This window comes from Vombatus ursinus, unplaced genomic scaffold (genome assembly GCF_900497805.2).
Source record: "Vombatus ursinus unplaced genomic scaffold, bare-nosed wombat genome assembly UNPS02014807.1, whole genome shotgun sequence".
NCBI classification, from domain to species: domain Eukaryota; kingdom Metazoa; phylum Chordata; class Mammalia; order Diprotodontia; family Vombatidae; genus Vombatus; species Vombatus ursinus.
The window spans coordinates 47,713,950-47,732,693 of NW_020954585.1; the positions used below are offsets into that span (position 1 = coordinate 47,713,950).

The 18,744-nt window shown below is 36.7% G+C and overlaps 2 pseudogenes; both read left to right on the top strand.

Moving 5' to 3' along the window:
- The window catches only part of LOC114052407, a 37,617-nt pseudogene extending 36,910 nt beyond the window's left edge, over nt 1-707 (top strand).
- Nucleotides 708-7,174: 6,467 nt separating this feature from the next.
- The window catches only part of LOC114052176, an 83,514-nt pseudogene continuing 71,944 nt past the window's right edge, over nt 7,175-18,744 (top strand).

Here is an 18,744-nt window from a genome sequence, read left to right on the forward strand (position 1 = left end):
GAGAAATGGCCTATGCCACATGGACAAATTAAATTCAACAAAATTTGGCTATTTATTTTTGGCAGGCTATTAGAGAGTTAACTTACCCTTATTAAGAAGGAAAAATATAGAAAACCAAGAGAGAAACAATTAGTGCATTGTTGCCAACACAATTAATTTGATTTAACTCTAATAACGATAACATTAATACAAAATTCTTGGTTAAAAACATAATTTTTGAAGACCAATGTATAGCAGCACCTTTTTAATGCCTTTGTTTTATGAGAAAAATTATGCAATATTAAAGGTAATGGGAGTGAATAAAATATTTTAATTTCAGCAGGATTCTTAATTCTTTGTTATAACAGACTAATATTAATGAACCATGAGTATATAATAAATACATGTTCATCATATTTTGTGACAGTGCCTGAGGTCAAAACTAAGTAGAGTCTCTGTTACAATCATATCAATCTAACATGCCTTTGTGTGACATTCTAGCTAGTTTGTCTTCATTTCTATAATCTTCTTTTCCAAAAAATATCATTAACATTTGTTACTACTTCTCTTTCTCTCTATTGTTTGGTACTAGTTTTTTATTAAACTCTAATTGTTTTTCTTAATTGTTGCAGGTTCCTCTGAAGGTGAGCAAGGAGCCAATCCTTTCACCAACTGTATCCATTGTCCTGCACACTGTACCAAGGACCAAGAAGGCAAACAAACACTAGACATTCTTATTCTCATTCTACTCACCCATATCTACAATCATGCTCCTGATTTCTTTTTCTATAATCCAAAGACACTGAATCCTCAGATTTCAAAAGTAACTTAATTTACCTTGCAAAACCAAACAAAGAAAAAGGAATTTTTTTTTAACCACAGGAGAAGAGTACTTAGATTTTTCAGATGGCCTTTTGGACGTCTCCATGTTTGAGTTCTATTGTATAATGTTCAGTGGTGTCAAATGTCACATTCACTGATCCAGCAGATCATGTTCCAAAATAAATGACCTCCAACAGATTATTACCACTTTCTATTCCTAGGCTATAGTGGTTCAATGGTGAACACAGAGAAAACCATGAATTGAGTGTCTGTTCATTATTTTTATGAACAATAGACCTTGACAATTATAATTATAGTGAATGTAGTAATATCATGGATTTGTTGCTTGTTTTTAATATTCTGCATTCAATTGAAGCATACTTTTTTTTTTTTTTTACTTTCTGGGTTTTTTTTTTCATTTTTCCCCCACTAAGTCTGTATCTTCTTTCATAACACAACTACTATGGTAGTGTATTTTGTATACTGAACAAGTATAACCTATATCAAATTGCTTCTTTGGCAAGGGAGAGATGGGAAGGAGAGAGAAAGAAAATTTGTTACTGAAAATTTTAAAAAATAGTGTTAAAATTGTCTTACATGTAACTGGGGCAAAAATAAAATATCATTTCTTTAATATTCTGCATTGGACAACAATGCTGTTACAAACAACAAAAAACTTTTCTAGAAACCTTTTGTTTGATGTCTAACATCCCTTGAAGTCATGTCAATATCATTTAGTTGCATAGGAAATGTGTTGGTTTTGGTTATCTTGTACTTTTTTTTTTTTTTTTTTTTTTACCAATTAACTGATCAGAATGTTCATACTTAACTCCAGGTTAACCATTCATAACTTAGTAAGTGGACAAATAGCTTGGTAAGTTCTTTTTTTCCTTTTACATTCCTTCTGCAAACATTTGCATAAAATCACCGACAAAAACCTTCATCTCATTTGGATTAAGTTCTAGCATGAGTATTACTTAGAAGTCATCCTCTTTGCTTGTGTCCCCATTGAGGGTTTCACCCAAGAAATCAGCATTTGTCTTCTTTCTTATTCTCCATGCAAATGGCAAAAAGATCTTCAGTTTCCACTGGAATATTTATGTTACCAATTTATGAAATATAGAATAGACTTTCAGGTGACAAAAACTATAAAATAAAAGCATTTATACCTAAGTTTCTAAACAATCAAAGCAACTCTCCTTACTCAGTTGATTGGCCTCTATTTCACCCAAGGATACCATGTGGTTGAGGTACAATCAAAACAGGAAAACATTTGGGGCCACTATAAAGCCAATTCCTATCAATGTTTGTTCCTCCTTACACAATTCTTCTGTCCAAGGCATCTTCAATGGAATCCTGTTATTTTAAATCTCTTCTCCACACACCAATAAATGTTAAGTCTATTTTATATGGGCTCTTGAATGTTTGAAAGAAAAGTCAATGACGGACTACGTAAGGGTGCTGGTGGAAAGACTAAATGTTCTTCCAACTCGAACGTGTAAGATGTTTGATTCTTTTTTCACCATCTCCAATCAGTAATCAATTTTTCTTTTGTAATGTTTCTTGTATTTGTATTTCATTGCCATTCTATTTGACTACTACAGTGTAAACCTAGATCATCTCATCCCTATATTGCTGCAGTACTGGAGTAGGTATGTAGCTGGTGGCCCATCCTTGAATCTCTCCCTACATCTCCTGGATGCATACCAGATTATTTTCCGTAAAATGTTACTTGCAAAATGCCATTCTCCTAGTCAAATTTTCCATTTTTTCATTGTCTACAGGGTTAAATACAAATTCCTGGTATCTCATGTGTACATCTATCATAAAAAATAACTACAAACATATTTTTCCAAAGTGAATTTTAATGTTGTGTAAAGGTGAAATACTATATAGCTAGGTTGCATAGTGAATATTGTATTTTGATTGGAATCAGGAAGACTCATCTTCATGAGTCCAAATCTGGCCTGAGACACTTACTAGCTATGTGACCCTAGGCAAATCACTTAACACTGTTTGCCTCAGTTCCTAGTCTGTAAATTGGGCTGAGCAGGAGCAGGCTGAGCAATCGATTCTAGTACCCTTTCCAAGAAAACCCCATATGGGTTCTTGGAGAGTTGAACACAACTGTAAGAGCTCAGCAACAGCAAAAAAGGTGAAATCAATACTGTTGCCAAATTTATGGACTCATATGATTTGTGACCATTGGCAAGTCATTTCACCACTCTTGCCTCAATTTCATCTTCTCTAAAATGGAGATAATATTAGTTATTATGAGTAAAGCGCCTTTTAAGCTTCAAAGTGCTAAGAAAACATGAGCTGTGATGATGATCAGAATAAAATATTCTCCACGTCCATGGAGAATTGAATAAAAAAAAAGACTGCTATATACACAATGCTTTGAGATCCTCTTGCTTGTTTCTACATTGACCACAGACTCACTATTCTCCTAAGTGGGAAATGACCATCCATCATTTCTTTACCTATTCAAATGAAACATTCTTTTAGGTTTATCTTAGGTCTTCCCTTGTTCACTGAAGCCCCAACGATCTTGAGCTTTTTTTTTTTTGCACTTACGTGATTTTCCATCCATTTGATTGGAATTGCCTTTTGTTTTTAGTTAATTTTTTGACTTATAAATGTCTTATTTCCATATAGAGACTATAAACTCCTCAAAAGAAAATACCATGTATTATTCTTCATTTAAATTCCCCTCTATATCTAGCTTAGTATTGTATTTTTAGTTGCCTTTCAAAAGTCATCTCTGATTAAGAAATACAAAGGCACTCCTACTCCTGGAAACATAACTAAAATACATAAAAATAAAATTAATGCCCTGAACATGGTGGTACAGTGGTTCTAACACTGTACAAGGAGGACAGATAGTATACTTTCTATCTTTCTTTGATTCACGATAATTAATCAAAGCTCACAGTATTGGTGAATGTGTTAATTAGTGATTCACAGATAGAAATGCCACTTTGTGAGAGAAGGGGAAGACGACACAGAGTAATGCTGGAGATACAGCATTAAAAAGACAATTAGCAATTAAGAAATTAAAAATTTGTGGCAAAGAATTAGAAATTGAGGGAATGCCCAACAAATGGGGAATGGCTGAACAAGGTGTGCAACATGAATGTAATGGAATACTACTGTGCTATAACAAATGATGAGCAGGTGGATTTCAGAAAAACCTGGAAAGATGTCCATGAAATGATGCTAGGTAAAGTGAGCAGAACCAGGAGAACATTGTACATAGTAACAGCAACATTGTGCAATGATCAACTTAACTTAACTCTTCTCAGCAATACAATGATCCAAGTCAATTCCAAAAGACTCATGATGGAAAATACTGTCCACATCCAGATAAGGAACTATGTAGTCTGAATGCAGATCAAAGCATACTATTTTCACTATTGATTTTTTTCCCTTTTGTTCTGTTTCTTCTTTCAAAACATAATTAATGAGGGAATGTTTAACATGATTGCACATGTATAACCCATTTTAAATTGCTCTCTTGGGCTATGGGGAGAGGGAGAGAAATTTGGAATTGAAAATCTTATAAAAAATGAATGTTGAAAAGTGGAAAATAAATAAATAAATGTTTAAAAAAGAAATTAACAATTAAAAATACAAGCAAATTTTATATAAAAAACAGAACCCCAGGATTTGTACCAATAGATAAAGAAAAAGCCCTTGACTACATGCAACACTTATTTTTGTCATAAAACAACAAACCCAAAGGAGATATTCATTGGAAGGTCATTTTTTCTGATTTTAACATTTATATATTTAAAGCCAAGACCTAAGATTATTTGCAGAAGAGAAATACTAAAACTTTCCTAAAATTAGATGACTAAAACAAAGATGTTTTTTGTTAGTGCATTCAATTTTTTAAAAAATTCTATAAATAGACATAAGAAAATGTGAGCAAAATTGAAGGATGATCATTAACAAGGAGAGGATGAAATTATTCTCATTTTCAGATTGCATTATAGCTTACTTAGCCAATCCCAGAGAATCAGACAGGAAACTAATTGAGATACTGCCAACATTAAAGTAATGGTTTACAAAATAAATCCACAAAAATCAATGTAATTTCTATTCGATAATTACAAAAACCAGGAGGGAAGAAGAGAAAAAAGGCACTCAGAATCTTTCTGAAATATCAAAAAAAAAATCTTGAAGTCTAACTATCAAATCGTAGTCTAGACTTAGTAAGTGGAACTGTAGCCTTGTCTATATGAACTGAGACAAAGTAAAGTAAGGAAAGCCCAGAAAACAATATGCACATGAACCAAAACAATGTAAGTGGAAAGAACAATGACACCAAAAAAGCAAAAGTAAATACAACCAAATTAGAAAAATCAAATAAGAATTGTATGAAAAATTATGGAAGATGCTACCATGCTACCTCTCAGTAGAGGTGGAAGTTCACAGGGGTGACACATTGCACATGTTTTTGGACTTCTTCGATGTATTGATCAGTTATATAAAAAAATTTTTTTTCACTCAAAAAATACTGTTTGTCATATGGAATGGCTTTGGGGGAGTGGTAGGTGTAGACTTTGTTGGGATCCTGTGGTGAAGTAAGAAACAGTAAATATCAATAAAATTAATAAAATTTTCAAAAAACAATTAAACTCAGAAATAAAAGTGCTGAAAATCAAAGGCTAGATTACCAAATTTGAAAGTTAAAAAGTTGAATTAATAAGTAAAATATTTTTTAAAAAAATCAGTAAAGCATTAGCTCATTGGATTTTAAAAAGAAAGAATAGAGTCAAATTAACTATGTCAAAAATGAAACAGGTGACTTTACAACCAATGAAGAAAATAAACAAAACACTTATTGGGGCTAATTTCAGCTAAGTATATGTCAATAAAATTGACAATCTAAATGGAATAGGAAGATGTTTTAAAAATATGAACTTTCTAATTAATAGAACAGGAAATAGATAACTTAAAGAATTCATCTTAGAAAAAGAAATTTAATAAATCATAAATAAATTTTCTAAGGGAAAAAATATGACCAAGACTAGATTAATGTATAATAAAATTAAACAAAATAAGTTTAGGAACAACTATTTTTGTAACTAAAACCCTTCCATCCTTGAAGCAGGATGAATTAGAAAAAAAAAGAACATTTATTCTATTTACTGCATAAGCTATTTGAAAAATAGTGAAGAGATCTTACCAAGTTCCTTCTATGACACAAATACATTCTTGATACTTTCACTAGAGAGAGCCAAAACAGGGAAAGGAAATTATGGACCAATTTTCCTAATGAATATTGATACAAAAAATGTAAAGCAATATAAGATAAGTGATATGATCCTAAAACAAAGAGCAAGCATCATCTGTCATGGGCACCAGCTAGAAATTTTTCTAGTAAGTCAGGAGAGAAGCAAGAATGTCCTTAACCACCATTGCCATTCAATATTATACTAGCATTGCAAGCTGTAGCAGTAAGACAAGAGAGAGAAATTAAATAATAAGTGTAGGCAAAGAGGAAATAAGTTATCACTTTTTGTAGGTGATAGGATGGTTTACTTACAGAACCCTAGAAAGTCAACTAAAAATTCATCTAAACCATTAACAACTTAGGTACAGATTAGATATAAAGTTTACATTAGCAAATGATGACAATAAGTAGGGAGTTCTTATCCCAGAAGATGGAGTCTTTGGGTTTATCAAATGGTAGATTACTATAGTCATTGACTTGTGTCTTGCATACCTAACCTATTCCACTGAACCATCACTCTATTTCTTAGCCAGTACCAAGTAGTTTTGATGACTGTTGCTTTATAATACAATTTAAGATCTGGTACAGCTAGTCCACTTTCCCCCACATTTCTTTTCATTATTTCCCTTGATATTCTGGACCCCTTGTTCTTCCAGATGAATTTTGTTATTCTTTTTTTCTAGCTGTATAAAATAATTTTTGGTACATTGATTGGTATTAATTAGGAAATATTTACCAAAAGAAATAAAATGTATTTAAAAATAACATCATTCTGAAATACCAACTCACAACTATGGATTGGATGAGATGAGAAAAAAATGACAACTGTTGGTGGGGATGCGGTAAAAATAATAAAATGTTGATAGAACTCTGAACTAGTTCAACCATTCTAGAAAGCAACTTGCAATATACCCCCAAAGCCAATTAAACTATATATTCCATTTGACCCAGTAATATTGGTACTAGGTGTATACTGCAAACAGGTAAAATAACTCATATGTCCAAATGTATTTACAGCAGTTCTTTTTGTGGTGGTAAAAAATTGGAAACTGAGGGGTGCTCATCAATTTGGCATTACTGAATTAATTATTGTATGTAAATATGATGGAATACTATTGTGCTGTGTAAGAAATGATAAAGGGGTTCCACTTAGGGAGCCAAGATGGCAAGGTAAGAAGTAACTCTCCCTTATTAACCTCTGAAAGCCCAGAAAATATCATCCCAGGAAAAACTCTGGAAGAGCTGAACCAGCAGAAAGCCTGGGTGAAGCAGTCCTGTAGCCCAGGAAACTTGAGGGATTAAAGGGAAAGGCCTCTCTTGCCCTGGAGGAGGGGAACAGTACAGAACAGGAGACATCTCAGCAAGCTAGCGGAAAGCCCCACCTCAGCATACCAGTGGAGATCCTGAACCTCAGGTGGTGGAGCAGACAAATACCAATACCAAGACCCCAGTGGAGCAGGCAAATACCAATACCAAGACCCAGTACAGGCAAGGGAACCAGTGGAACCCAGCTCAGAAAACCACCACTTATCACCATGTGCCACAGGCATTCTACAGCAGCCGAGTCTCATGGTGCCTCAGCAAAACTCAGAGAAGTACATCACCAAGAGAGAAAGCCCCAAGTGTAGAAACATCCTGCAGGAGTGAAACATCCATCTACAAGGAGCCAAAGAAAGGAGCAGAAGGCTCGGGTGAGCAGGCATTCTCCAGGGGCTAGACTCCCCACCCTAGCTCCCCTAGAGTTCCAGTGTTGCTGATTCCAACCTAACACCAGGTAAGCTGTCAGAACCCTACAGCCTCCAACTGCCAGCATCTGAGGCCCCAGCACACAAAGTCAGTGACCAAGCCCCAGGCTTGGGTCAGTGCCTCCTGCTCCCCAGCAGGAGAGCTCAATTTTTTTTAAAGGCCAGAAATAAGCAAATATCATGAGCAAAAAGAAAACGAGTACAACCTTTCAGGGGAGGAGATGGACATTCAACAAAATAGGGACTTCCAAACCTTCCTGATAAAAACACCAGAGCTCAGCAGAAAATTTGATCTTCAAATACAAGATTCAAGAAAGATATAAAAAGGTAAACAGAACAGAAAAAAACAACAACATGCTATTAATAAGGGCAAACTGTTTTCATCCCTACAAGAGAAGATGATACTTGAAAACTGGGGTGGTTAGAAGTGGAAGAGAAGGTACCCAGAACAGAAGCATGAAAATGGTAGAGTCAAATAGAAAGAGTGTACCTGGTGAGATAAGAAACAAGAAGTTAAAAATATCCAGGGAATCAATGAAAAAAATGGAAAGGAAAGGAGCTCAGCCTGATTCAAACTCTACTACAAAAAAAAATATTTGTTAAAAACAATAATAACAATTTGGTATTGGGTAACAAAGAGAGAAAAAATTAGTAGAAAAAATTAAGGACACGATATAGAGAAACAAATGGACATAGAAACCAGTTTTTGATAACAATGAAGATTCCAGATTTGAGGGCAAGAACTCAGTATTCAACAAAAACTGTTGGAAAAATAGTCTAGCAGAAACCAAGTATATACTAATATCTCACATTATATCAGAATAAGCTCAAAATGAATACATGATTAAGATATGAAGTGTGATATCTCAAACAAATTGAAAGAGTATAGACAAATTACTTGTCAGATCTATGGATAGGGGAATAGTTCATGACACAAGAAGGGACAGAAAAGTTCACAGAAGGTAAAATGAACAATTTTGCTTGCATAACTTTAAAAGATTTTGCATAAATAAAGCTAATGTGCAGAAACTGGGGAAAATGTTTGCAGGAAATTTCTCTGACAAAGGTCTCATTTCTAAGACATGTAGAGAACTTAGTTAAATTTATAAGACCAGAATCATTTGTCAATTGATAAATGGTCATAGAATGTGAATCATCAGTTTTCAGAGGAAGGAAACCATGTTATGAGTAGTCATATGAAAAATATTCTAAGTCACTAATAATTAAGGAAATGCAAATTAAAACAACTCTGAGGTACCGTCTTGCACCCATCAGATAAGTTATGTTGACAAAAGTGGGAATGACATATACTGGAGGAGCTGTGGGAAAACAGATATTTAATGTACTATTGGTGGAAAAATGATCAGGCCTAACCATTCTATAAAGTGATTTGGAAATGTGAACAAAAAGTTGTTAATCTCACACTTATAATTCTTCAATATTAATGCTAATTGTATAATCCAAAGAAATTAAAGAATGTGCAAAATGACTCATGGGTACAGACATATTTACAGAAGGTCTATTTGTGATAGTAAATAATTGCAAATGGGGGAAATATCTATCAATTCAGGAATGACTGAAAAAGTTCTGGTATATTAATATGGTGGAGCAAATACTGTGCTGTAAGAAAAGATGAAGAGTATGTTTTCAGAAAAAACCTGAAAAGCCTTGTTTAAACTGATACAGAGTAAAGTAAGTAGAATCAAGAGAACAATTTATACAGTCACAATATTATAAAAATAGTCAAACTGAAAGTCTAAGGAAATGTGATAGGCATTATGATCAATCACATCAAAAGGATTCATGATGAAATATGCTATCCAGATTTAGGCAGAGAGCTGTGTATTCAGTGTGCAGGTTGAAGCATACATTCTTCTTTCTACTTTCTTTTCCATTTTTGGAATACTGATATAGCCAATGTGGGAATTTATTTTGCGTCAATATACATAAGTGTGATTGGTTTTGTTTTTCTTGACTTCTCAATGGGTAAGGTGGGAGGAGAGGGTGCAAGGAGAGAATGTGGAGCTGAAAAAATCAAATTGAATTGAAAAAATACAAGGGGTATCACGTCTTGCATGTGGAAGATGTCAGTTACTTTTCTTTACCGTAGTCATAACCAATATGAAATACTGTGCCAGTCATGGCCTCCATACTTGAGAAATGACCCTAAAAAAAAGAAAATTTCTAGAGAAGGACAACCAAGATTGGTAGGGAGTTTTATTCTATGCCATCTGAAGATCAAATGAAGAAAGTGAGGATGCTTTGCTTGGGGCAAAGATGGTTTAGGAAGGTGTTCTAACTGTCTTCCAATACTTCAAGGGTTGTCACATTGATAAGAGATTAGACTTGATTTACATGGAAGCAGAGAACAGAACTAGGATCAACCATTGAAGTTACAGGGAGATAGATTCTGGCTTGGTGGGAGTGGAAAATTCCTGAGGATTAGAATAACCCAGAATTGGAATTGGCTTGCCTCAAAAAGTAGAAGGTTTGCCTTCTTTGGAGGTCTTCAGAGAAATGTTAAATGATGCAGTGAATAGAGTGCCAGCCTTGTAGTAAGGAGGTTCTAAGTTCAAATCCAGCCTTAGACAATTACTAACTGTGTGACCCTGGGCAAGTCACATCATCCTGTCTACCTTAATTCCTCCTCAGTAAAATGAGCTGAAGAAGGAAATGGCAAATCACTCCAGTATCTTTGCCAAAGAAATCCCAAATGGGGTCCTGAAGGATCAGAAATGACTTCAATGACTCAACAACCAACAAGAGAAAAACTGGATGAGCATTTGTTTGGCCTGGTGCAGATAAGACGTTTGTTCATGTATTTGTTGTAATAAGATGACCTTTCAGTTCCTTTTCAACTCTGAAATCATATGATTGTACAATTTAGGAAAGAAGATGAACAGATTTTATTTTCCTATCAGTAGCTGGAAGCTAACAGCTAATTAGTGCCCAAGGCTTCTTATTTGTTTTGGGATGATGTCTCTAACCCTGGTCAGTATCTGGGGTTTGGTCACATTGTGAAGCTTCCATAGAGAGATCTCTCCAGGTATGTTTCTCTGTGGATGACTAGAGAAGGTGGGCATTTCCCCCTCTTCCCAACACTTCAGGGGTTTGCAAGCTAAAATTATGTATTATACAGCCTCATTAGCAGAAGGCAATCTTAGTAATAACTAACATTCATATTGCATTTAAAGTTTGCAAAGCACTTTGTAGACATTAATTCTTTTGTGTGTTACAAGAAAGTTGTTAGGAATGTATTATAAATATTATTTTTCCTATTTCTCATGATGATAAAGTTAAGGCATAAAGATGATATATCCAGGGTTTGAAGAGATCTTTGCTCTCTCTTTCTTTCTCTCTCTATCTCTCTCTGTATATATATATATATATACATATATATATGTGTATATATATATGTATATATACACACACACACACACACACACATACACACACAGTGAAACAATTTTCCAGTCAGAGACAACTTAGAAAGTTAACAGGAAAAAATCTATTGCACTTGGGTGAGGGTGGAACACAGTCCAGCATAGGCTACACCCCAATAAACCAACAATAGGCCTTGGGAGTGACTGAATCAGTGGAAGCAGTATCAGTTTCCAGATCTCTTGAGTCCACAAAGGATAAGGGAATCAGACAAGTGGTCAGAATGAAATTAACAGAGATAACCCTTCACTGCCACTGAGGGTAGGAAATTGTTGCATTGCCTATATTTGGATCTGGATCATAATCCCAAGATGAGAAGGAGGACTAGTTCTCTAGAACTTGCAGACACAAGGGAGCTAGAATATGGGTCACAGTTCCAGGGTAGAAAAGAGTGCTTGTGGTCACTTACAGACCAGTGCACAGTACAAGAGAAGAGTAAACACACCTCTCCCTAGATCATATCACTGTGGAAGAACCAAAAATTTGCAGGTTTCCCAGAATTATCTCTGAAATAGGTGAACAAAAAACCTGAAGCTTGGGACAGTGACCCCTCCACCCCAATAAGAGAGCCCCATTTTAGCATAGAGTTAAAAGCCAAAAACAGGCCGAAAAAATGAGGAAAGAGTCAAAATTTCTACATTCAAAGCCTCAAAGAAAAATACAAATTGGTCTAAAGCCATAGAAAAGCTCAAAAAGGATTTTCAAAATCAATAGGAGAGGTGGAAGAAAAATTGGGAAGAGACATGAGAGTGATGCAATAAAATCATGAAAAGAAGAGTCAGCAGCTTGGTAAAGGAGGCATGAAAAGTACTGAAGAAAATTACATGTTAGAAAACTGAGTAGACCAAATGGTAAAAGAGGCACAAAATTCTAATGAAGAGCAGAATGCCTTGAAAAACAGAATTGGCCAAATGGAAAAAGATATACAAAAATTCACAGAAGAGAACTCTTTAAAAAGTAGCATTGTCTCAAATTTCTGCTGCCAGTGGCTGTAAGCCATGGCCATTTGCCTGATGCTGCTCTGAGGGCCACAGGGGACCTTTGTGCCTGGTGCTGAGCTGAAGGGGTGGGTTGGGGGACTGGTATCAGCTTCCACCCATTTGCCTGGTAGTATGGGAATGCATGTTGGAGACATGTTGTATTCTGTGCCAGGGCTATGGGGGAGGGTGGATCTTACTGCTCTGCTGTTGCTATGCAGGGGTAGGGATGGGGAATGACTGCTGTTTTTCAGGGCCTATGGCTGGCTTGCTTGCTGTGACCCTTCCTATTCTGGACTACACTCCCCTTTTACCTGAGTGAGACAGACCTTTCCTGCCAACTTTCTAAGTTTCTTGGGCTAGAAGATTGTTTCACCTCTGCCATTCCAGAATCCATTTTGGGGCTATTTTATAGTTGTTTGGAGGTGAATATGGGAGAGTTCAGTTGATTTCTGGCTTACTCTGCCATCTTTGCTCCTTAAAGTCTTTTCAAGTATTCTTGATGAAAAGATCACATTAAAATAGAAACTTCTAACTTACAAACATGAAAGTAAATGGAAATACAGAAAGCTGAGCAATCAGGAAAGACTTTATAGTAATGAAGTGTTTGCATTCCACTTTGGAGAGGGGTAGGATGTAAATATCCTATAAGAAATGTAGTGCCAGCTCGGGTCAGAGATCGGGTAAAATACAATAGAGAAATTAGATGTGATTTTGTAATGATTTAACGATCTTCCAAGAGAAAAGTAAGGGAGAAGGGAAAGAATACACTGGGGAAAGAAGAGGAATTGAGGAGGACATATCCAATAATTGGAGGTGCAAGTAGAAATACAAATAAGGAAGTATGGGAGGATATGACTTGACCCTCGCTTTGAAATGAATGCAAACAAAATGAGGGGAACCAGGAGAATTATTAATACTATAAAATTTTTAAATGATCAGTTTTGAAAATCTTAAGCACTCTAATGTTCATAATAATTAGCTGTGAGTCCAAAGGATTGATAATTTAGAAAGCTGCCTATCTCTTGATAGAGGTGATAGACTAGTTATGCAGAAGGAAATAGTGTTTTTGGATATGGAAAATGTGGGGATGTGTTTTGCATGACTTTGTTATAGAGGTTTTCTTTTCTTTTTTTCTTTTCACAGTGTGTATGTGTGGGAAGATGATGGAGGGAGGTTGAGCCAATGCTTTTTAATATAAAATTATTATTTTTGCCAAAAAAAAGTGAAGCCAGAACCTAGGAAGATATTGTATCTTGGTGGTATGGGGACGAAAGTTCAAGGCAAAGATGAAAAATAAGATGTGGAGACAAAAGAAATTATAAGATGTAGTCATACGAAGGAATTGTAGAATCCTTGATCAAAGAGGTAAAATACTTGGGGTGATAATGAGGTCAAGGTTGTTATTCTTTTAAGTGACTAACGGGAAATGAAGGAATAGGACATGGGAGTTGAGATTAAGGAATAGAGAGGCCAGGGGGTTTTGAGGGCTAGTTGAATAATGATTTCACCTGGCATAAGGCCAGGGTTAGATTGCAGAGGGAGAGTGTGCCATTGTCTGATGTCCTTGAGAAAAGACAGCTGTAATCCAGTATATAACTGCTTCCAGAATTGGATTGGGTAAGATATATCTGGAAAGAGCAACTCAAAGGAGGCCAGGTTGCTAAGTGATGCCAGAGGAAGGTCTGGGAGTGATAAGAAGAGTAATGAAGGAGTGTATAGAGTCCTCCACCAGAACTAGTCTATCTGAGGTCATGAGAACCCGGGAGATGAAGGGAAATGTACTGATAATAGAATACAGATCCAGAGGACACAATCCAAGAGGTGGCAGAACTGGATTGTTACCTGAGAGGGGTAGGACTACGATGTATAGGGAAAAGAGAATGGGAAATAGAAGCAAGGGAAGTGAGTGATTTTTCTTGGTCATATGGAAACTAGCAATCAAATGGAAGAGTAAGTGACTAGTGTACACTAGTCATAGCAAACAGTCATTTCTCTTTCTAGCATCAAGGAGGGAGGAATATCAGAAATGGTGTAAATAGCTCTTCTTGCATATAAGGTCCTAACAGTAAGAGGTGCTATATCTAAATCTTTGATGTTGGCCTGGGTCATTAAGTTGAGTGAAAGATATTGGAAACTGTGATTGTGGTGTCTGGTATTCTGATTCTAAAGATGAGTGGTCTGGGAGTCTTGGGGTGGAGCCAAGATGGCAGAGTGAAAGCAGTGAAAGCTTGAGCTCTCCCCCAAAATCCTCCAAATACCTGTAAAAAAAAATGGCTCTAAACAAATTCTAAAGCAGCAGAACTCACAAAAAGACAGAGTGAAACAAATTTCCAGCCCAAGACAACCTGGAGGGTTGATCAGCAAGGTAAATTGCACCAGGTGGGGAGAGGAGAGCAGTTCGGCCTGGACTCACAGGCCACAGCGACCCTGGAGCAGGCCTCAGAGGACTGAATCGCGGGTAGCTGTGGTGGTTTCCAGACTTCTCAACCCATGAATGCCAAAAACAACTTAGAAGGTCAGCGGAAAAAATCTGTGTCTGTGGTGAAAGAGAAGCTAGGTCTCAGCCACCAGTTCCAAGAGTGGGCCGTGGCTGCCTCCTGAGCTTCTGGCCCACAGACTGAGGGGGAATCGAGTGGTTGATCAGAGGGGGATTGCAGGGACCTCTTTGCTGGTGCTAAGGCAGGAATCTCTTGCTTTGCCCATGCTTGGATCTAGGTCACAGTTCTGAGGGGCAGTCGGTTGTAGGGCGAGGAGGAGTGCTGGCATGGTGGAGCTTGTTGTGGTTGTGGAGAGGGAACACCTTGCCCCTTCTTATTCCACCCTGGAAGAACTGGAAGATACTAGAAGTATCTCTGGAAACAGCTGTACAAACCCCTGAAGCTTGGGACAGTACATTCTTCACATTGGAAGCAGACTCTTACCTTAACAAAGGGTTTAAAACTCATGTAATTGGCTGGGATCATAAGTAAGCAGCGCAAAAAGAGTCAGACTATATTATCTTATTTTGGTGACAAAGAAGATCAAAACATACAACCAGAAGAAGACAACAAAGTCAAAGCTCCTACGGCCAAAGCCTCCAAGAAAAATATGGATCAGTCCCAGGCCTTGGAAGATCTCAAAAGGGATTTTGAGAAGCAAGTAAGAGAAGTAGAGGAAAAACTGGGAAGAGAAATGAGAGTGATGCAAGAAAATCATGAAAAACAAGTCAACAGCTTGCTAAAGGAGACCCACAAAAATACTGAAGAAAATAACACCTTAAAAAATAGGCCTAACCCAAATGGCAAAAGAGGTCCAAAAGGCAATGAGGAGAAGAATGCCCTAAAAAGGAAAATTGGCCAAATGGAAAAGGAAGTCCAAAAGATTACTGAAGAAAATACTTCCTTCAAAATTGGAATAGAGCAATTGGAAGCTAGTGACTTTATGAGAAATCAAGACACTGTAAAACAAATCCAAAAGAATGAAAAATTAGAAAACAATGTGAAATATCTCATTGGAAAAACAACTGACCTGGAAAATAGATCCAGGAGACAGAATTTAAAAATTATTGAACTATCTGAAAGTCATGATCAAAATGAGAGCCTAGACATCATCTTTCAAGAAATTATCAAGGAAAACTGCCCTGATATTTTAGAACCAGAGGGCGAAATAGAAATTGAAAGAATCTACCAATCTCCTCCTGAAAGAGACCCCCAAAGGAAAACTCCTAGGAATATTGTAGCCAAATTCCAGAGTTCCCAGGTCAAGGAGAAAATATTACAAGTAGCCAGAAAGAAACAATTCAAGTATTGTGGAGACACAATCAGGATAACACAAGATTTAGCTGCTTCTACATTAAGGGACTGCAGGGCATGGAGTGTGACATTCCAGAAAGCAAAGGAGATAGGGTTACAACCAAGAATCACCTACACAGCAAAACTGAGTATAATCCTTCAGGGGAAAAAAATGGTCATTCAGTGAAATAGAGGACTTTCAAGTATTCTTGATGGAAAGACCAGAGGTGAATAAAAAATTTGACTTTCAAATACAAGACTCAAGTGGAACATGAAGAGGTAAACAGGAAAGAGAAATCATAAGAGACTTATTAAGGTTGAACTGTTTACATTCCTGCATGGAAAGATGATATTTGTAATTCATGAGACCTTTGTCAGTATTAGGGTAGTTGGAAGGAAAAAATTATATCTATGTATGTAGATAGATAGGTAGATAGATGGCACAGAGTGAGTTGAAGATGAAGGGGTCATATCTGGAGAATAAAATTAAGGGGTGAGAGAGGATTATACTAGGAGAAGGAGAAAGGGAGAGGTAGAATGGGGTAAATTATCTCACAAAAAAACAGAAAAGAAAAGGCTCTTACAGTGGAGGGGAAACGGGAAGGTGAGAGGGAATGAGTGAATCTTATTCTTATAGGATTTGACTTAAGGAGGGAATAACATACACACTCAATTGGGCATGGAAATCTGTCTTACTCTACAGGAAAATGGTGGGGGGGAGATGACAAGAAAGTAGGGGGTTGATAGAGAGGAAGACAGATTGGGAAAGGGGGTAATCAGAAGCAAATACTTTTGAGGAGGGACAGGGTCAAAAGAAAGAATAGAATAAATGGGGGGGCAGGATAGGATTAAGGGAAATAGAGTTAGTTTTTCACAGCATGTCTGCTATGGAAGTGTTTTGCATAACTGCATATGTGTAACCTATATTGACTTGCTTGCCTTTTCAATGAGGGTGAGTGGGGAGGGAGGAAGGGAGAAAATTTGGAACCCAAAGTTTTAAAAACACATGTTTAAAAAAATGTTTTTACATGCAACTGGGAAATAAGAAATACAGGAAATAGGGTACAGAAATCTATCCTGCCCTACAGGAAAATAGAAGTGGAAGGGGATAAAAGAAAGGAGGGAGAGATAGAAGGTAAGGCAGACTAGGGGAGGGGGTTTTCAGAATGCATGCCATCCTGGAGTGGGGAGAGGAGTGAGATGGGATGAAAATTTGGAACTCAAAATCTTGTGGAAATAAATGTTGAAAACCAAAAATAAATAAATTTATTAAAAAAAATACCAAAATAAACCAAAAACCAACCCTAAGATGAGTGGTCTGGTGTTTGAGGCACCACAGCTAGGTTGGATCCTGGAGAGGAGGGCTTCATGTGTGAGGCTCATGTCCTGAGCTATCTTGGTTGTATGTATGCTACATTGACTGTGGATTGGTCCAGTCTAGCAACAGAGACTTGATCCTAGTCACAGTACAAGAGTTCAGCTGTAGTAACAATGGAATAAATCTGGAACATACTCCCAGCAGCAATACCGATGATGGTTTACTTGAGGCTTACCAAACTTGAGTACACCTAATGTCTCTGGTCTTACTGACTGTTGAGTGGGACTTCGAGGAATCTCAGCTGGGTTGTATAATATCTAAGGATGTTTGTGGGAACCATGAAGTATCTCTGAAGTCTCCCCTTGGCATCTGGATCTGAGTGAAGCCTTACTCAGAGTTACCTAGCTCCTCTCCTTCTAATTACTGACAAGTGAACTGCACCATTTGTCTTTGGTCTTTGCCTTGGCTCTAATGTCTTTGCATTTTTCCTTCACTCTTCAGATATGGGACCTGGACACACAAACTCTTTAAGGACCTGGGAATTCCAGGACCAGCATCTCTTCCTTTCTTTGGAAATGCTTTCTCTTATTGCAAAGTGAGTTTTATGAGTTCTCCTTTACTTTCTTTGTACCATGGAAAGAACAATTACTCTTGCCTCAGGAAACTTTAGTAAAAATGTCAGCTCTGATATTACCTATGTGACTTTGGGCAAATCAATTATTCTCTTTAAGCCTTGGTTTTCTCATCTGTAAAATGAGAGGTCCAAGACCTTCTGATTCTTTCTAGGACCTCAGATTTCTTAAAGATAAGTGATAGTGCCCTTGTCCTTCCATATTATAGGATGGAGACAATAGTAGTATTCAGGATCTCTTTTCTTTGAACAAAGGGCTTCATTAACAAGTCTTAGATACTGAATGTTTTACATTAAATTCTGCCTGAGTGGTTGTCAGTGTTATTAACACTCTCTGAGAGTTTTGACCATTGATTTAAAGGGAATTTCTGTTTGAGCCATGAGTCCTCAGTGCTCTAGATGATAACAAGTAAATTTGTAATTTAACTAGCCCAAGAATTCCCAGTGAGGTAATAGCTATTACTACCTGACTTTTTCCACAACTTTTAGTTGTAGAGAGTTACCTGCAGTATCAATTAATTAACTTGCCCAGGGTCACCTAACTAGCATGTGTAAGAGGCAGAACTTGAATCCAGGAATTCTTGGTTTTGATGGCAATATTGAAAGTTCTCTATACCTTTCCACTGGCTACTTATTAGTATTTATCTCCTGATGTTGGTGCATAGATAGGAAAGACTGCAGGTGAAGCTTTAGATCAGAAGATGTAATGATAAGAACTAGAGTTCAAAGACACGGATTGATGGGTCAGTGGCTGAGTTAGGGCAAACATTTACCTTTTCTTTCCTTCAGTTTATTAATTACCTCATCAGGTGGTTG